This window comes from Lutra lutra, chromosome 1, assembly GCF_902655055.1.
Source record: "Lutra lutra chromosome 1, mLutLut1.2, whole genome shotgun sequence".
Lineage (NCBI taxonomy): Eukaryota > Metazoa > Chordata > Mammalia > Carnivora > Mustelidae > Lutra > Lutra lutra.
In genome coordinates, this window is record NC_062278.1 from 73,599,964 (window position 1) to 73,619,344 (window position 19,381).

The 19,381-nt window shown below is 38.5% G+C and overlaps 1 protein-coding gene and 1 pseudogene across 2 annotated transcripts in view; both read right to left on the reverse strand.

Annotated features, from left to right (window-relative positions):
• Positions 1 to 6,730, reverse strand: part of LOC125098410 (phospholipid scramblase 4-like) — a 50,540-nt pseudogene extending 43,810 nt beyond the window's left edge.
• The window catches only part of PLSCR4 (phospholipid scramblase 4), a 148,390-nt gene extending 141,625 nt beyond the window's left edge, over positions 1 to 6,765 (reverse strand). Inside the window, exon 1 of one of the 2 annotated variants that reach the window (XM_047727206.1) lies at positions 6,650 to 6,765. The gene's annotated coding sequence lies outside the window, so the exon portion shown is untranslated. The remainder of the gene's footprint in view (positions 1 to 6,649) is intronic. The other variant, XM_047727213.1, reaches the window with a different exon arrangement.
• Between the last annotated feature and the right edge of the window lie 12,616 nt (positions 6,766 to 19,381).

The window sequence follows — 19,381 nt, forward strand, 5'->3', positions numbered from 1 at the left end:
AATAAAGAAGCTGAGCAAAAGAGGGACAAACAGCTATTGGACCACGAGGGGAGAATTCGAGAGATAAGTGACACCATAAGACGAAACAACATTAGAATAATTGGGATTCCAGAAGAAGAGGAAACAGAGAGGGGAGCAGAAGGTATATTGGAGAGAATTATTGGAGAGAATTTCCCCAATATGGCAAAGGGAACAAGCATCAAAATCCAGGAGGTTCAGAGAACCCCCCTCAAGATCAATAAGAATAGGTCCACACCCCGTCACCTAATAGTAAAATTGACAAGTCTTAGTGACAAAGAGAATATCCTGAAAGCAGCCCGGGAAAAGAAGTCTGTAACGTACAATGGTAAAAATATTCGATTGGCAGCAGACTTATCCACAGAGACCTGGCAGGCCAGAAAGAGCTGGCATGATATATTCAGAGTACTAAATGAGAAAAACATGCAGCCAAGAATACTATATCCAGCTAGGCTATCATTGAAAATAGAAGGAGAGATTAAAAGCTTCCAGGACAAACAAAAACTGAAAGAATTTGCAAATACCAAACCAGCTCTACAGGAAATATTGAAAGGGGCCCTCTAAGCAAAGAGAGACCCTAAAAGAAGTAGATCAAAGAAACAGAGACAATATACAATAACAGTCACCTTACAGGCAATACAATGGGACTAAATTCATATCTCTCAATACTTACCCTGAATGTTAATGGGCTAAATGCCCCAATCAAAAGACACAGGGTATCAGAATGGATAAAAAAACAAAACCCATCTATATGTTGCCTACAAGAAACTCATTTTAAACCCAAAGACACCTCCAGATTTAAAGTGAGGGGGTGGAAAAGAATCTACCATGCTAATGGACATCAGAAGAAAGCAGGAGTGGCAATCCTTATATCAGATCAATTAGATTTTAAGCCAAAGACTACAATAAGAGATGAGGAAGGACACTATATCATACTCAAAGGAACTATCCAACAAGAAGATCTAACAATTTTAAATATCTATGCCCCTAACGTGGGAGCAGCCCACTATATAAACCAATTAATAACAAAATCAAAGAAACATATCGACAATAATACAATAATAGTAGGGGACTTTAACACTCCCCTCACTGAAATGGACAGATCATCCAAGCAAAAGATCAACAAGGAAATAAAGGCCTTAAATGACACACTGGACCAGATGGACATCACAGATATATTCAGAACTTTTCATCCCAAAGCAACAGAATACACATTCTCCTCTAGTGCACATGGAACATGCTCCAGAATAGATCACATTCTTGGTCCTAAATCAGGTCTCAACCGTTATCAAAAGATTGGAATCATTCCCTGCATATTTTCAGACCACAATGCTCTGAAGCTAGAACTCAATCATAAGAGGAAATTTGGAAAGAACCCAAATACACGGAGACTAAACAGCATCCTTCTAAAGAATGAATGGGTCAACCAGGAAATTAAAGAAGAATTGAAAAAATTCATGGAAACAAATGATAATGAAAACACAACGGTTCAGAATCTGTGGGACACAACAAAGGCAGTCCTGAGAGGAAAATATATAGCAGTACAAGCCTTTCTCAAGAAACAAGAAAGGTCTCAGGTACACAACCTAACCCTACACCTAAAGGAGCTGGAGAAAGAACAAGAAAGAACCCTAAACCCAGCAGGAGAAGAGAAATCATAAAGATCAGAGCAGAAATCAATGAAATAGAAACCAAAAAAACAATAGAACAAATCAACGAAACTAGGAGCTGGTTCTTTGAAAGAATTAATAAGATTGACAAACCCCTGGCCAGACTTTTCAAAAAGAAAAGAGAGAGGACCCAAATAAATAAAATCATGAATGAAAGAGGAGAGATCACAATGAACACCAAAGAAATACAGACAATTATAAGAACATACTATGAGCAACTCTACGCCAACAAATTTGACAATCTGGAAGAAATGGATGCATTCCTAGAGACATATAAACTACCACAACTGAACCAGGAAAAAATAGAAAGCCTCAACAGACCCATAAGCAGTAAGGAGATTGAAATAGTCATCAAAAATCTCCAAACAAACAAAAGCCCAGGGCCAGATGGCTTCCCGGGGAAATTCTACCAAACATTTAAAGAAGAACTAATTCCTATTCTCCTGAAACTGTTCCAAAAAATAGAAACGGAAGGAAAACTTCCAAACTCATTTTATGAGGCCAGCATCACCTTGATCCCAAAACCAGACAAGGATCCCATCAAAAAAGAGAACTACAGACCGATATCCTTGATGAACACAGATGCAAAAATTCTCACCAAAATACTAGCCAATATGATTCAACAGTACATTAAAAGGATTATTCACTACGACCAAGTGGGATTTATTCCAGGGCTGCAAGGCTGGTTCAACATCCGCAAATCAATCAATGTGATACAACACATTAATAAAAGAAAGAACAAGAACCATATGATACTCTCCATAGATGCTGAAAAAGCATTTGACAAAGTACAGCATCCCTTCCTGATCAAAACTCTTCAAAGTGTAGGGATAGAGGGCACATACCTCAATATTATCAAAGCCATCTATGAAAAACCCACCGCGAATATCATTTTCAATGGAGAAAAACTGAAAGCTTTTCCGCTAAGGTCAGGAACACGGCAGGGATGTCCGTTATCACCACTGCTATTCAACATAGTACTAGAAGTCCTAGCCTCAGCAATCAGACAACAAAAGGAAATTAAAGGCATCCAAATCGGCAAAGAAGAAGTCAAACTATCACTCTTTGCAGATGATATGATACTATATGTGGAAAACCCAAAGGACTCCACTCCAAAACTGCTAGAACTTGTCCAGGAATTCAGTAAAGTGTCAGGATATAAAATCAATGCCCAGAAATCAGTTGCATTTCTCTACACCAACAACAAGACAGAAGAAAGAGAAATTAAGGAGTCCATCCCATTTACAATTGCACCCAAAACTATAAGATAACTAGAAATAAACCTAACCAAAGAGACTTAGAATCTATACACAGAAAACTATAAAGTACTCATGAAAGAAATTGAGGAAGACACAAAGAAATGGAAAAATGTTCCATGCTCCTGGATTGGAAGAATAAATATTGTGAAAATGTCTATGTTACCTAAAGCAATCTACACATTTAATGCAATTCCTATCAAAGTACCATCCATTTTTTTCAAAGAAATGGAAGAAATAATCCTAAAATTTATATGGAACCAGAAAAGACCTCGAATCACCAAAGGAATATTGAAAAAGAAAGCCAAAGTTGGTGGCATCACAATTCTGGACTTCAAGCTCTATTACAAAGCTGTCATCATCAAGACAGCATGGTACTGGCACAAAAACAGACACATAGATCAATGGAACAGAATAGAGAGCCCAGAAATAGACCCTCAACTCTATGGTCAACTCATCTTCGACAAAGCAGGAAAGAATGTCCAGTGGAAAAAAGACAGCCTCTTCAATAAATGGTGTTGGGAAAATTGGATAGCCACATGCAGAAAAATGAAATTGGATAATTTCCTTAACCATACACGAAAATAGACTCAAAATGGATGAAGGATCTCAATGTGAGAAAGGAATCCATCAAAATCCTTGAGGAGAACACAGGCAACAACCTCTTCGACCTCAGCCGCAGCAACATCTTCCTAGGAACATCGCCAAAAGCAAGGGAAGCAAGGGCAAAAATGAACTATTGGGATTTCATCAAGATCAAAAGCTTTTGCACAGCAAAGGAAACAGTGAACAAAACCAAAAGACAACTGACAGAATGGGAGAAGATATTTGCAAATGCCATATCAGATAAAGGGCTAGTGTCCAAAATCTATAAAGAACTTAGCAAACTCAACACCCAAAGAACAAATAATCCAATCAAGAAATGGGCAGAGGACATGAACAGACATTTCTGCAAAGAAGACATCCAGATGGCCAACAGACACATGAAAAAGTGCTCCATATCACTTGGCATCAGGGAAATACAAATCAAAACCACCATGAGATATCACCTCACACCAGTCAGAATGGCTAAAATTAACAAGTCAGGAAATGACAGATGCTGGCGAGGATGCGGAGAAAGGGGAACCCTCCTACACTGTTGGTGGGAATGCAAGCTGGTGCAACCACTCTGGAAAACAGCATGGAGGTTCCTCAAAATGTTGAAAATAGAACTACCCTATGACCCAGCAATTGCACTGCTGGGTATTTACCCTAAAGATACAAACGTAGTGATCCGAAGGGGCACGTGCACCCGAATGTTTATAGCAGCAATGTCTACAATAGCCAAACTATGGAAAGAACCTAGATGTCCATCAACAGACGAACGGATAAAGAAGATGTGGTATATATACACAATGGAATACTATGCTGCCATCAAAAGAAATGAAATCTTGCCATTTGTGACGACGTGGATGGAACTAGAGGGTATCATGCTTAGCGAAATAAGTCAATCGGAGAAAGACAACTATCATATGATCTCCCTGATATGAGGGATAGGAGATGCAACATGGGGGGTTACGGGGATAGGAGAAGAGTAAATGAAACAAGATGGAATTGGGAGGGAGACAAACCATAAGTGACTCTTAATCTCACAAAACAAACTGAGGGTTGATGGGGGGAGGGGGGTTGGGAGGGGTGTGGGATTATGGACACTGGGGAGGGTATGTGCTAGGTGAGTGCTGTGAAGTGTGTAAACCTGGTGATTCACAGACCTATACCCCTGGGGATAAAAATATATTATATGTTTATAAAAAATAAAATTAATAAAAATTTAAAAAATATATTAACTCTAATTTTAAACTCTCAGTTTACATATTTTAGAACATATATTGAGGTAGGTAAATATTTCACAAAAAATTCTGCAGCAAAAATTCTCGTGATATAATCACAGAACAAAATGCTTTTCACAGGCTTCTCCAGCTTTCCTTCCTGGGAAACCGAACCAAGGGGAGATCATGTTTATGAAAGGAAGTGTTGGAATCTCTGCCATCCTCCTATTGTCCAACAGACCTGCTGGACCAAAAAGAAAACACATCTGCCCCTTTCTGGCTGGCAAGTGGTATTGTATAGTTCAACAGGCAATAAGGTGGGGCAGTAATGGATACAGCCTGCTGATGCTAATAGAACTTTGTGAGAGAACAGGACACAAACATTATCTATAGCATCTTTTTTTTTTAAAAAGATTTTATTTATTTATTTGACAGAGAGAGATCACAAGCAGGCAGAGAGGCAGGCAGAGAGAGGAGAAAGAAGGCTCCCTGCTGAGCAGAGAGCCCGATGCAGGGCTCGATCCCAGGACCCTGAGATCATGACCTGAGCGGAAGGCAGCGGCTTAAGCCACTGAGCCACCCAGGCGCCCCTATCTATAGCATCTTATAATACAAACGACAGTCTTCCATATGAGTTTGTGTACCTTTTTTTTTTTTAAGATTTTATTTATTTATTTGACAGAGAGAGACACAGTGAGAGAGGGAATACAAGCAGGGGGAGTGGGAGAGGGAAATGGAGGCTTCTCTCTGAGTAGGGAGCCTGATGCCTGGCTCCACCCCAGGACCCAGGGATCACGACTTGAGCCCAAGGCAGACCCTTAACAACTGAGCCGCCCAGGTGCCCCTTGTGTATCTGTTTTTAAACTTACTAGTCTTCTTATATCATTTCAATTGATATAAACCTTTTTTTCTTTTTATGACTGCAACACATTTTCTTTAACTGGCCAGTTAATGAAAATTTAAATTCTTTCAAAATTTCAGCTATTTCAAAAAATGTGCATATATATATTTCTGTGGGATATACTCCTAGAAGTAGAACAGCTGCATCAAAGTCTCATGCTATTTGCTTTGATAGCTATAGTTGAATTACATAACAAAAAAGAAAAATCTGTTTTGATAGCTACCGTCGAGTTTGCACCCGTGGCAATAATGTAGATCTTTCCAACAGAGTTTCTATCAAAATTTTGTCACTATTAAATCTCATAGTCAAAGAATAATAATTTCTCGTTGAGGGATTGAGTAATTTTTTGTTTGAAGATCATTTGTATCTCCTTTTATACAAACTTTCATTTGTCCATTCTTATCTATTAGTTTTTCTTCTTTTCAACTTGGGTTCTTTATATGAAGTTTAGTAGAACTTTGTTATATTTGAAATATTTTTGAAAAGTGTCATTGGTCCTTACATATTGGAATTCTCCATGCAATATTTTATTTCGTGTAGTCAAATTTTAGCTCCTTTTGTTTTTGTCATCTCTCCTTAATCCTGAAAAATAAGAACTATAAAGTTAAACGTTCATTATGACATGCAAGAGGAGTCTGGCCAGGTTAGAAACCCTCTTGCGGAACAGAGCCTAGGAGGTGGCCCAGAGCCGCCCCCAAGCGCCTTCTTCCTACAGGAGGCGCTAGAAAGCCGGGCAGGAAAGGTCGGGAAGCACAGCCAGTTCTCCCAGGACGCACACCTCCCTACTAGTCCTACTGAGTCTCCCGACGAAGGCGCGCCCCGAGCCCCGAAACTCCCGAACCACCCGAGGACGCAGCGCGCCGCATAGGCGGCGGGCGAGCGCCAGCCCAGGACGCCACGCGCCCCCGCATCCGCCAGCTCCCGCCTCCCCTCACCACCCAGGCGGCCCTTCAGCCTTCCGGACCCCTTTCCTCGCCCGCCCCCCGCTCCACTCACCGCGGGCCCGATGCCCTCTGTGCACCCGCGACGCCAGGCCCGGGGTCTAACTTTCCCGGTAGAGCGGAGTAGAGAGGAGGGGTGGGGGAGGAGGGAAGGAAGAGGAGGCCTTTTCAAATGGAAAACAAACGAGAGACCCGAGGGGAGCGGGCGGTGCGGGGCTCAGGGGCGTGGTCCGGCTCGCCTGGACCCTCCCCGGGGGCGAGCGGCCGCTTGGGCCTCGGACCCCGTCCCCCGCGCTTGGCCCTCGGCCGCCGCGCGTGGGTTGTCCCGGAGGCGCGGGGCGCCACCTCTGTGGACGTCCAAATGAGAAAGGACGGAGAGGGGGACATTGAGAGAAAAGTTGTCAGAGCTCTAGTGTGAGGTGAAGAGAGAGGTAAGGGCCTGTTGAAGGTTGCCTCTAATGGGAGACGCAGGTTTTTGAGGAGTTTTGCTGACAGAGATTACTGTGCGCGGAAAGGAAGAGAAGAAACCACTGTTTCGCAAGAGCCCGGTTAATTTGCATCCGCTCCCACCCCTCAGCCCCTTGGCTTGGAGAATTGGCCTTGGCAATGCAATGCTCCTGGAAACACTCAGGCGCGGGCCCAGGCATTTTTTGTTTTGTTTTGTTTTTTTTTTTTTTTTCCCCCTCACAGGATTGGAAGAGGCCAGTTTGATTTTGGGGGCAGGAAGGCGGGGACTCCGGAGCGTGGGAGAGGAGCCTGTGTTTTCGGACACGGGGGGAGAAATGCCTTTTGTTAATTACCATTGCTGAGCACAAATGCTCCTCCCCCCGCCCCCTGCATCCCCAGACTCCAGGGATTTAGCTCTGGGCTGGCCCGTGGGGAGAAGCACAATTTATTGACTTGAGCTGGGGGAGTCTAAAAAAGTCCCTGACGTTATTAAAAACAAACAAAAAAAATCCCCCGAATACCCAGAGCTGAGTAGAGATAGATTAAGCGCTGAAGAGTACTTGGCGGTGCTCCACTATGGGAGAAGTTTGGTTGGGGAAGGCATATAGGAGTGGAGTTCTGGAATTTTCCATTTTTCTTTGCATGCCATTTTTAGTATGTATGTGAAAATACATTTAAAAAATCCTATTGTATATATCATTAGCACAGGACATTTCTCAACTGTAGAAATAACGTGTTAAAGCATAAAACTAAGAAATCACCACCAAAGCTATGGTGATCCACATTCAAGTCTTAAAGACACGATGCAATGATGTTCCAACTTGAATAAGTTATGTGATAACAACTGCACCGCTTTAAAAAATTTTTTACTTGATGCTTTTTAGCTACATCTTTTCCTGTTTGTTATTTTTAACTGATTGATTTTATGTTGCCACAAACCACTTGAAATTAATATTATATCAGTACAAAATTAAGAAATTTGCAGTATACGTCAGTTCTTCAGTCCTTTGTGTCAGTATTCACAAGTTTGTAAGATATAATCTCCATATACATTGTTAAAATTTTGTCTTACACATTTGACAAAATACAGCATCCTTTTTTGATTAAAACTCCACAGTGTAGGGAAAGAGGGAACATACCGCAATATCATAAAAGCCCAGTGAATTTCATTCTCAATGGCGGAAAAACTGATAACTCTTTCCCCTAAAGTCAGGAACATGACAGGGATGCTCACTCTCACTTCTGTTCAACATTGTGCTAGAAGTCCTAGCCTCAGCGATCAGACAACAAAAAGAAATAAAAGGCATTCAAATTGGCCAAGAAGTCAAACTCTCCCTCTTTGCTGAAGGCATGATACTTTACATGGGAAACTCAAAAGATTCCACCCCGAAATTGCTAGAACTGGTACAGGAATTAAGGAATGTGGCAGGATACAAAATCAATGCACAGAAATCAGTTGCATTTCTATACATTAACAATGTAACTGAAGAAAGAGAAATTAAGGAATTGATTCCAATTACAATTGCACCAAAACCCATAAAATACGTAGGAATAAACCTAACCAAAGAGGTGAAGGATCAGTACTCTAAAAACTACGGAACACTTATGAAAGAAATGGCAGAAGACACAAAAAAATGGAAAAACATTCCATGCTCATTGATTGGCTGAACATGCATTGTTAAAATGTCTATGCTGCCCAGAGCAATCTACACATTCAATGCAACCCCTATTAAATTACCTATTAAAATATTGACATATTTTACAGAGCTGGAACAAATAATTCTGAAATTTGTAGGGAACTGGAGAAGACTCTGAATTGCCAAAGGAATGTTGAAAAAGAAAACCAGAGCCGGTGGCATCATAATCCCAGACTTAAGCTCTATTACAAAGCTGTGATTATCAACACAATATGGTGTTGGCACAAAAACAGACACATAGATCAATGGAACAGAATAGAGAACCTAGAAATGGACCCTCAATTCTATGGTCAACTAATCTTTAACAAAGCAGGAAAAGAATATCCAATGGAAGAAGAACAGTCTCTTCAATAAGTGGTGCTAGGAATATTGGACAACCACATGCAGAAGACTGAAACTGGGCCATTCTCTTATACCATACGCAAAATGACTCAAAATGAATGAATGATGTAAATGTGAGACAAGAATCCATCAAAATCCTAGAGGAGAATATAGGCAGCAACCTTTTTGATCTTGGCCAAAGCAATTTCTTGATAGACACATCTCCAAAGGTGAGGGAAGTAAAAGCAATAATGAACTATTGGGATTTCATCAAGATAAAAACTTCTGCATGGCAAAGGAAACAGTTGACAAAACCAAAAGACAACCTACAGAATGGGAGAAGATATTTGCTAGTGACGTATCAGATAAAGGGCTAGTATACAAAATCCCTAAAGAACTTATCAAACTTGGGATCCCTGGGTGGCTTAGTCAGCTAAGCTACCTTTGGCTCAGGTCATGATTCCAGGGTCCTGGGATGGAGTCCTGCATTGGGCTCCTTGCTCCGCCCCTGCCTGCCTCTCTGCCTGCTTGTGCGCATGCTCTCTCTTTGTCTCTCTCTGACAAATAAGTAAATAAAATCTTAAAAAAAGAGAGAGAGAGAGAGAGAGAACTTATCAAACTCAACAACCAAAGAACAAATAATCCAATCAAGAAATGGGCAGAAGACATTTCTGCAACAATATGCAACTGGCCAAAAGACACGTGGAAAATGCTCAATGTCACTTGTCATCAGGGAACTACAAATCAAAACTACAATGAGCTATCACTTTACACCAGTCAGAATGGCTAAAATTAACAAGTAGGGAAAAGATAGGTATTGGCAAGGATTTGAAGAAAGGGTAACTCTCTTACACTGTTGGTGGGAATAGAGGCTGGTACAGCCACTCTGGAAAACAGTATGGAGGTTTCTCAAAAAGTTGAAAATAGAGCTACCCTATGACCCAGCAATTGCACTACTGGGTATTTACTCTAAATATACAGATGTGAAATGAAGGGGCACCTGCACCCCAATGTTCATAGCAGCAATGTCCACAATAACCAGACTGGAAGCAGCCGAGATGTCCTTTGACAGATGAATGGATAAAGAAGATGTGGTATGTATATACACACGCACACACACATACAATGGAATAGTACTCGGCCATCAGAAAGGATGAATATTTACCGTTTACATCCATGTGGAATGAACTGGAGGGTATTATGTTAAGTGAAGTAAGTCAATCAGAGACAATTATATGGTTTCACTCATAAGTGGAGTATAAGAAACTGCAGAGGATCATAAGGGGAGGGAAAAGTCATGAATGGGAAGTAATCAGAGAGGGAGAGAAACCATGAAATACTCTTAACTATGGGGAAAAAACAGGGTTGGTGAAGGGAAAGTGGGTAGAGTGATGGGGTAACTGGGTGATGGGCATTAAGGAGGACACGTGGTATTATGAGCACTGGGTGTTATTGGCAACTGAGGGATTATTTAACACTACATCTGAAACTAATGATGTATTATTTTTTGGCTAATTGAATTTAAATAAAATAAAATTTTGGCTTACAGAGTTAGTTGTCTTTTACAGATATTAAGACAAAGGGGAAAATATAACTTTTATATTTACCCCTACGTTCACAATTCCATGTGACTTCATTCTTTCTTGGACATTAGAGTTTTATACAGTGTCACTTCCCATCAGGGTGAAGAGTTTCCTTTTGGATTTCTCAAAGTGCAGATTTGCTGGCAATAAATTCTTTCAGCTTCTATTAATCCGAAAATATATTTATTTTGCCTTCATTTTTTAAAAATTCTTTTTTTTAAAGATCTTATTCATTTATTTGACACAGAGAGATCACAGGTAGGCAGAGCAGCAGGCAGAGAGAAGGGGAAGCAGGCTCCCTGCTAAGCAGAGAGCCCGATGTGGCGCTTGATCCCAGGACCCTGAGACCATGATCTGAGCTGAAGGCAGAGGCCTAACCCTCTGAGCCACCCAGGCACCCCTGCCTTCATTTTTAAAGGTCATCTTACTGAATATAGAATTGTGGATTGGCAATATTTTGTTTTAATTCCTAACACATTAAAGACATCATACCTTTTATCTCCCTTTTTGTCTGATGATAGTAAGCTATGACGATACCTTTTTGTCTTTGGTTTTCTACACTTAGTCTATTCTACTCGGTTTTCTTTGTTTTTTTTTTTTTTTCTATCTTGAGGTTCTCTGAGTTTCGTTGATATGTCAGTCCACATTTCCCCCCAAATTTGGTTATATTTCAGCCATTTTTCTTTTAAATTTCTCCCCTTCTCTATTTCCCCCCATCCTCCCTTGTATCTAGGAATCCAACTGAATATATGCTGGAACTCTAGGCATTGCCCAACAGATCACTGAGCTTTGTTTGTGTTTCCATTCTTTTACTCTTTTCTTTGAATTGGATAAATTCTATGGCTCTCTCTTCAAGTTATTGACTTTTAAGTTAATCTGCTATTAAGCCTGTCCAGTGATTTTTTCCATTTTAGGTATTACATTTTCAGTTCTAATATTTCTATTTGGTCCTCCACTTGTTCACCCTCCCCAAATTTATAATACAATATGATAGACTATAGTTACCATGCTTTATATTACATATGCAGGACTTACTTATTTTATAACTAGGAAGTTTGTACTTCTTGATCCCTTTCACCGATTCGTCCCACCTCCCAACCCCTTACCTCTGGCAAACACCAATCTGTTTTTTATATCTATGTTTTTCTTTTTTGTTTGTTCATTTGTTTTCTACTTTTAGATTCCACATATAAATGATATCATATGGTGTTTGCCTTTCTTTGACTTATTTCACTTAACGATACCCACTAGATCTATCCATGTTGTCACAAATGGAAGAATTCATTTTTTATATAGCTGAATAATGTTCCATTGTGTATATATACTGCATCTTCTTTATCCATTTATCTATCAATGGATACAGGTTGTTTCTGTATCTTGCATATTGTAAATAATGGTTCAATGAACATGGGGTGCATATATATTTTCAAAGTACTGTTTTGGTTTTCTTCAGATAGGTGCTCAGAAGTGGAATTGTTGGATTCTATGGTAGTTTTATTTTTAATTTTTTGAGGAACCTCCTCACTGTTTTTCATTGTGGCTGTACCAATGTACATTCTCATCAACAGTGCACAAGGGTTCGCTTTTCTCCACATCCTTGCCAACACTTGTTATTTCTTGTTTTTTGATAATGGCCATTCTGACAGGTGTGAGGTGATATCACAGTGTGGGGTTGAATTGCATTTCTGTGGTGATTAGTGATGAGCATCTTTCCATGTACCTGTTGGCTATTTGTATGTCTTTGGTGGGAAAATGTCAATATAGATCCTCTGTTTATTTTGTAATTGGAGTTGTTATTGTTATTGAGTAGTGTAAGTTCTTTATATATTTTGGATATTAACCCCTTAAAAGTTATATGATTTATAAATATCTTCTCTTATTCAGCAAGAGAATTAATTATTTTAATTAGTTGATCATTTCCTTTTTGTGCAGAAGCTTTTTAGTTTGTTGTAGTCCCATTTGTTTATTTTGCTTCTGTTGCCATTGCCTTTGGTGTCAGATCCTACACACACACACACACACACACACACTCCACCAAGAGAGATGTTAAGAGATGTTTTCTTCCAGGAATTTTATGGTTTCTGCTTTTATATCCTTCAATGCATCCTGAGTTAATTTTTGTGTATGGTATGAGATAGTGATCTAGTTTCATCCTTTCCGTGTGAATGTCCAGTTTTCCCTACACCATTTGTTGAAGAGACTGTCTCTTCCCCGTAGTATATTCTTGCCTCTTTGTCATAAATTAATTGACCATATATGTTTGGGTTAGTTTCTGGACTTTCTGTTCTGTTTTATTGATCAATATGTCTGTTTTTATGCCAATACGACACTGTTTTGAATACTATGGCTTTGTAATGTAGTTTAATCAAGGAATGTGATGCTTCCAGCTTTATTCTTCTTTCTCAAGATTGTTTTGGTTATTTGAAAATTTTTTGGTTCCAAACACACTTTAGAATGTTTGTTCTATTTCTGTGAAAAATGCCACTGGAATTTTGATAGGAATTGCATTGAATTTATATATTACTTAGGGTGGTATGGACATTTTAATGATATTAAAAGTTCCTATCCACGAGCACAATATATGTTTTCATTTACTTGAGTCTTCAATTTCTTTCACCAATGTCTTATAGTTTTCAGAATATATGCCTCTGACAGTCTTGGTTAAATTTACAACAACTATAATTTTTTGATGCAACTATAATTGGGATTGTTTTCTTAATTTCTCTTTCTTATAGCTTGTTGTTAGTCTATAAAAATGCAATAGATTTTTGTATATTGATTTTGTACCCTGAAAATTTTCTAAATCTGTTTTTTATTTTTTTTAAAGCTCTACCAGGTTTTATTTGGTGAGGTTTTAAGCATTCTCTTTCTATATGATCATGTCATCCACAAATAGTAATAATTTGCTTCTTTCTTCCAATATGGAGACATTTCTTTTTCTGTTTAATTGCTCTGACAAGGATTGCACTACTCTTTTAATAAAAGTGACAAGAGTGGACATCCTTGTCTTGTTCCTGATTGTAAGGGAAAAGCTTTTAGGTTTTTGCCATTGAGTATGATGTTAGCTGTGGATTAGTCATATATGGCCTTTCTTATGTTGGGGTATGTCCCATCTATACCCACTTTTTTGGACAATTTTTATCATAAATGGATGTCAGATTTCACTAAATGCTTTCTGTGCATCTATTGAGATGACCCTATGATTTTTATTCTTCATTTTGCTAATGTGGCATTGATATGCAGATGTTGAACCATCCAGGCATCCCTGGAATAAATCCCACTTGATCATGGTGTATAATCCTTTAAATGTATTATTGAATTTGGTTTGCTAATATTTTGTTGAAGATTTTTACATCTGTGTTCATCAGGGATATGGGCCTGTAATTTTTGTGTGTGTGTGTTGTCCTTGACTGGTTTTGGTATCAAGTTAATGCTGACTTTGGAAAATGAGTTTGGGAGTGTTCCCTTACCTTCAATTTTTGGAAGAGTTGAGAAAGATTGACATTAATTCTTAGATGTTTGTTAGAATTTACCAGTGACCTATTTGGTCCTGGGCTTTTCTGTGTTGGAAGGGTTTGATTACTAATTCAATCTCTTTATTCTTTATTGGTTTGTTTAGATTTTCTGTTTCTTCGTGATTTAGTGTTGGTAGGTTGGATTTTTTAAGAAATGTAACCATTTCTTCCAGGTTGTATAATTTGTTGGTTTATAACTGTTCATAGCTGTTTCTTATGATTCTTTGTATTTCTATGGCATTGGTTCTACTTCTCAGTTTTCATTTTGACTTTATTCATTTAGGCTTTTTCTTTTTCTCTTGATCTGTCTAGCTAAATATTTAGCAATTTTGTCTATCTTTTCAAATAAACAGTCTTAGTTTCATTGATCTTCTTTATTGTCTTTTAAATGTATTTTACTTATTTCTTCTCTAATATTTATTATTTCCTTCCTTCTACTGACTTTGGGCTTTGCTTTTTTAATTCCTTTTCTAGTTCCTTTAGGTATAAATGTAGGTTTTTTGAGATTTGTCTTATTTCTTGAGAGAGAACTTTGTTGCTCTAAACTTCGCTCTTAGTACTGATTTGCTGCACCCCATGCATTTTGGTATGTTCTCTCTGTCTCAAGGTATTTTTTGGTTTCTTTTTTGATCCATTGGTTTGCAGTAGTATGTTGTTTTATCTCCTCACATTTGTGATTTTTCATTTTCTTCTTATGATTGATTTGTAAATGTATACTATTGCAGTTGAAATGATTCTTGATTGATTTCAGTCTTCTCAGGCTTACTGAGGCTTGTTTTGTGGCTTAACATATGATCTATCCTAGAGAATGTTCTATGTGTTCTTGAGAAGAATATGTAGTCTGCTACTTTTGGATGGAATATTCTGTACACATCTATTCTGTCTATCTGGTCTAACATGTCATTTAAGACCCATAACTCATATCTTTTTTTTTTTTAAAGATCTTATTTATTTGAGAGAAAGAATGAGAGAGGGAGAACATAAGAGGAGGGAGGGTCAGAGGGAGAAGCAGACTCACTGTTGAGCAGGGAGCCTGATGCTGGACTCAACCCAGAGACTCTGGGATCATGACCCAAGCCCAAGGCAGTCACCTAACCAACTGAACCACCCAGGCACCCTAAGACCCATAACTCTTAATTGGTTTTCTGTGTGGATGAACTATCAATTGAAGTAAATGTTGTATTGAAGCCCCCTAATATTATTGTATTCCCTTCAGTTTATTTCTTTTATTTCTGTTAATATCTGCTTTTATATTTAGGCGTCTTTGTTGGGTACATAAATATTTACAAATGTTATGTTTTCTTATTGGATTGACTCCTATATAATTCTATAATGCCCATCTTTGTCTTTTATTACAGTCTTTGCTTTAAAGTCTATCTTTTTCTAAGTTTCTCTACTAAGTCTCTACTAACTCTTCTAAGTTTCTCTTTTCATTTCCATTTGCATGAATTGTCTTTTTCCTTTCCGTCTCTTTCAGTAAGTATTTGTCCTTAAATCTGAAGTGACTCTTTTGTAGGCAACATATAGATGGGTCTTGTTTTTATAAATTTAGCCACACTGCACCTTTTGATTGTAAAGTTTTATCTATTCACACTTAATTATTTTTAGGTAGGTACTCATTGACATTTTATTGTTTTCTGGATGTTTTGTACTTTCTTCCGTTCTTTTATTCTTCTCTTGCTTTTTACCCTTATGGTTTGATATCTCTAATATTATGCTTAGATTCTTTTTCTCACTGTCCTTTTGGTATTTTTTTTTCTTTTTGTACTTTTTATAGGTGTTTGTTTTATGGTTACCTATGGTTTTGATGTCACATTTTACCTCTTTATTATGTGTATCCCTTAGAAAATTATTGTACGTATAGCTATTTCCACTATTTTTGTCTTTTTAGTCTTCCTACTAGATTTAAAAATGATTAATCTACTTCCTTTATTATATATTTACCTTTACCAGTGAGTTTTTTGCTTACATTATATTTTCTTGTTGCTAATTATTACCTCATCTTTTCAACTTAAAATAGTCCCTTTAACATGTTTTTGTAGGGCTGTTATTTTTTTTTTTTCCCTATGGCAAACTCCTTTAGTTTGTATTTGTCTGAAAAACTATTTTTTTCCAGCTCTGTAATGATAATCTTGCTAGGCAGAGTATTCTTGTTTGGAAAGGTTTTTTTTTGTTTGTTTGTTTGTTTTTCTTTTTTCCTTTTAGTATTTTGAATATCATTCCACTTTCTCTAACCTGCAAAATTTCTACTTAGAAATCAGCTGATAGTCTTATGGGGGTTCCTTTATATGTAACAAGTAATTTTTTTTTCTTATTGCTTTTAAGATTCTCTTTTTATCTTTAACTTTTTTTAAAATCACATTTTATTTAAGTTGAAATAAACTGCACAAAATTGATTTTTTCACCAAAAATAATAATAGTATATTCTATGTTATTCCTAGATAAATCACAAAACACTTATTTTTGTAAGCTTTCCATATTGTGTTTATAAATCAAGATGAGGCAGTAGATATAGTCATGGAAAAAGACAGAGGAAAACAGACAAATCAGTTGTCAGTATCCATGGCCTCTGATCCTGTCTTGACCATGAACAGAGGTGTTCAATATATAATGGCTAAAATGCTTATGAAGGTGTAGGTATTCAGTGTATATTTGCTAAAGAACTTATGAAGATGTAGGCTCAACAAAGGAATATAAACAGCAACAACACAGTGTGGTACAATAATGGCAGGCTCTCCATTCAAACTTTAACTGTAACTTGTTATTTTAAGTTCATTTGATAAAGACAAAAATCTACATGCAATCCTTGCTTTGCAAGCTCACACATTTCTCCTTCCTTTGTCTGGTGACTTCCTTAACTGTTCATTATAGATTTTTAAAAAAATTTTTAAAAGATTTTATTTATTTATTTGACAGAGATCACAAGTAGGCAGAGAGGCAGGCAGAGAGAGTGAGAGGGAAGCAGGCTCCCTGCCGAGCAGAGAGCCCAATGCGGGACTCAGTGCCAGGACTCTGAGATCATGACCTGAGCCAAAGGCAGCAGCTTAAACCACTGAGCCACCCAGGCACCCCATTATAGATTTTTAACATACTGACACTCCTACTATTCAAAGGTCACTCGTGAGCTTCATTGTAACATTTTATAAAATGTATTCTTTCCTTCCACACCTCTCAAAATCTATATCTTCCAAGAACTGATAATTCAACACCTGACACCTGTGGCTTGTTCAAACCAAAACTCATGAGAAACTTCAGTATTTTCTACCACTTCATTTAGTGAATGCAGCACTGCAGTCAAGCTACTGGCTGCTAAGAAGACATTTGAGGTTTGCCCTTGGAGATTTTTCCCAAAAGCTCGTGTGAAAGGTAGAACATTTTTAAGATCAATAATAGTAATGATGAAATCAATGTAACCGCACTACAGAGTATAAAAGTTCAACCAGCTGTATAGTCATTTCATCTAATATTTGTATCACTGTTTATATCATCCAAACATAAAACAAGTGCTTGTTGGTGCACTAAAATTTGAAAAGCATCATGCTTGCCTGTCCACGGAGAATGGCAGATTTCCTTCAGTTCTTTACCCTTTTCCTCATTGTTCTGAAAGAGGACAGCAATTACATTGTCAAGCTCCAAAAGCAGTTGTGGAGATGGATGGAAGAAAGAACAAGCTTCCTCAGTCATTCCTAATGCAACAAATACTCCCACAACAGGCACTGATTTTGCCAACCTCATATTTAAGGCTGTACAGACAGCTTGGGGATATTTCATTCATAACTGATTCATTTTTTTTTTAAATTCTCTTTTTCTTTTGCTGCTTTGTTTGGGTAAGTTCTGCCATCCTGTGTTCCAGACCACTGATTTGTTCTTCTGCTTCAGCTAATCTGCTGTTGGATCCCCTTAGTGTATTCTTCAGTTTAGTTATTAATCTTCAGCTCTGTTATTTCTGTTTGGCAATTTCTTATATTTTTGTCCTCTTTGTTGAAGTTCTTGCTGTGTTCATACAATCTCTCCCTGAGTTTGGTGAGCATTCTTATGACAATTACTTTGAACTCTTTGTCAGGTAAATTACTTCTCTCCATTTTATTTTATTTTTTTTCCTCCCTAGGCTTTTATCTTGTACTATCATTTGAGACATAGTTCTGTTTCCTCATTTTGCGTGTCCCTCTACATTTGTTTCTATGGGTTAATCAAAACAGCTATTTCTTCCAGTTTTAAAGGGGTGACCCTATATGGGAGGTGAACCTTACTATTTAACAATGCCTTAGCTCTTGGTTATCTCTCAAATTGTCTCTCTGATTGTTTTGGGCCCCTGAACCCCAGAAATGCATTCCTTCCCTTCACCAAAGCATGGCACTCAGGGTAATCCCCTGTGTGGGCTTCATGTGTCCTCTGGCTTTGGGGTGGTTGGTGTAAAGGGCAGGGTGTTTACCTGCTATTTCTGGTGTGGCCGCGGCAGTGGTGTGGGTAGATGGGACACTCACCTGCCACCTCTGGTGGGGCTGCAGCTATGGCACAGGGAGGCAGGGCACTTGCCCACTGCCTCTGACATGACAGCATTAGTGGTGTGGGGGGTATGTTTGAGCCAAGGAAGCTGCTAGGTGGGGTGAATGTTTCCCTGCCACACCTGACAGCAGTGCAGGGGGGCAGCACTAGCTGGTTAGAGTTAGAGTACAAAAGTAGTTGCCACCAGCCTTGGTGCTAAAAAGGTAGTGGGAACATGTAAAAAAAAGATGCCCACCATATTTTTTGTCCCTGGGGAGACTCCCTGTAGGATTTTGCCCTCTCGTAGATGTTTTTAAGACTAACAACTGAATTTCCTTCACATGTGGCCTTGACTTTTCAAACTGTTGTTTTGCACTGGATCCCAGGATGACTGATTCTGCATATGAGCCCTTTAAGAGTGGACTTTCTATTCTGTTCAACTCTGGTTCTCTTGGATACAATCCTGTTAATTTTCAAAACCAGACATTTTGGAAGCTCATCCCTCCAGTGCAGGTCCCAAGGGTTGGTTGGGGTGCCTGAAGTGGAGCAGAAATCCCTCACTCCTCATGGAGAAGTTCTGTGCTTGTAAGATCCCTCATGCTTGTGGTTCACCATGACCAGTGTGGGTTTTGAGGAGATTGCATGTGTGCCTCTCCTATCTGTTTTAATATGGCCCTTTTATCTTTTGCTGTGGAGGAGCTGTTCAACTAGTTCCCAGGGTTTTTTCCCCTCCATTTAT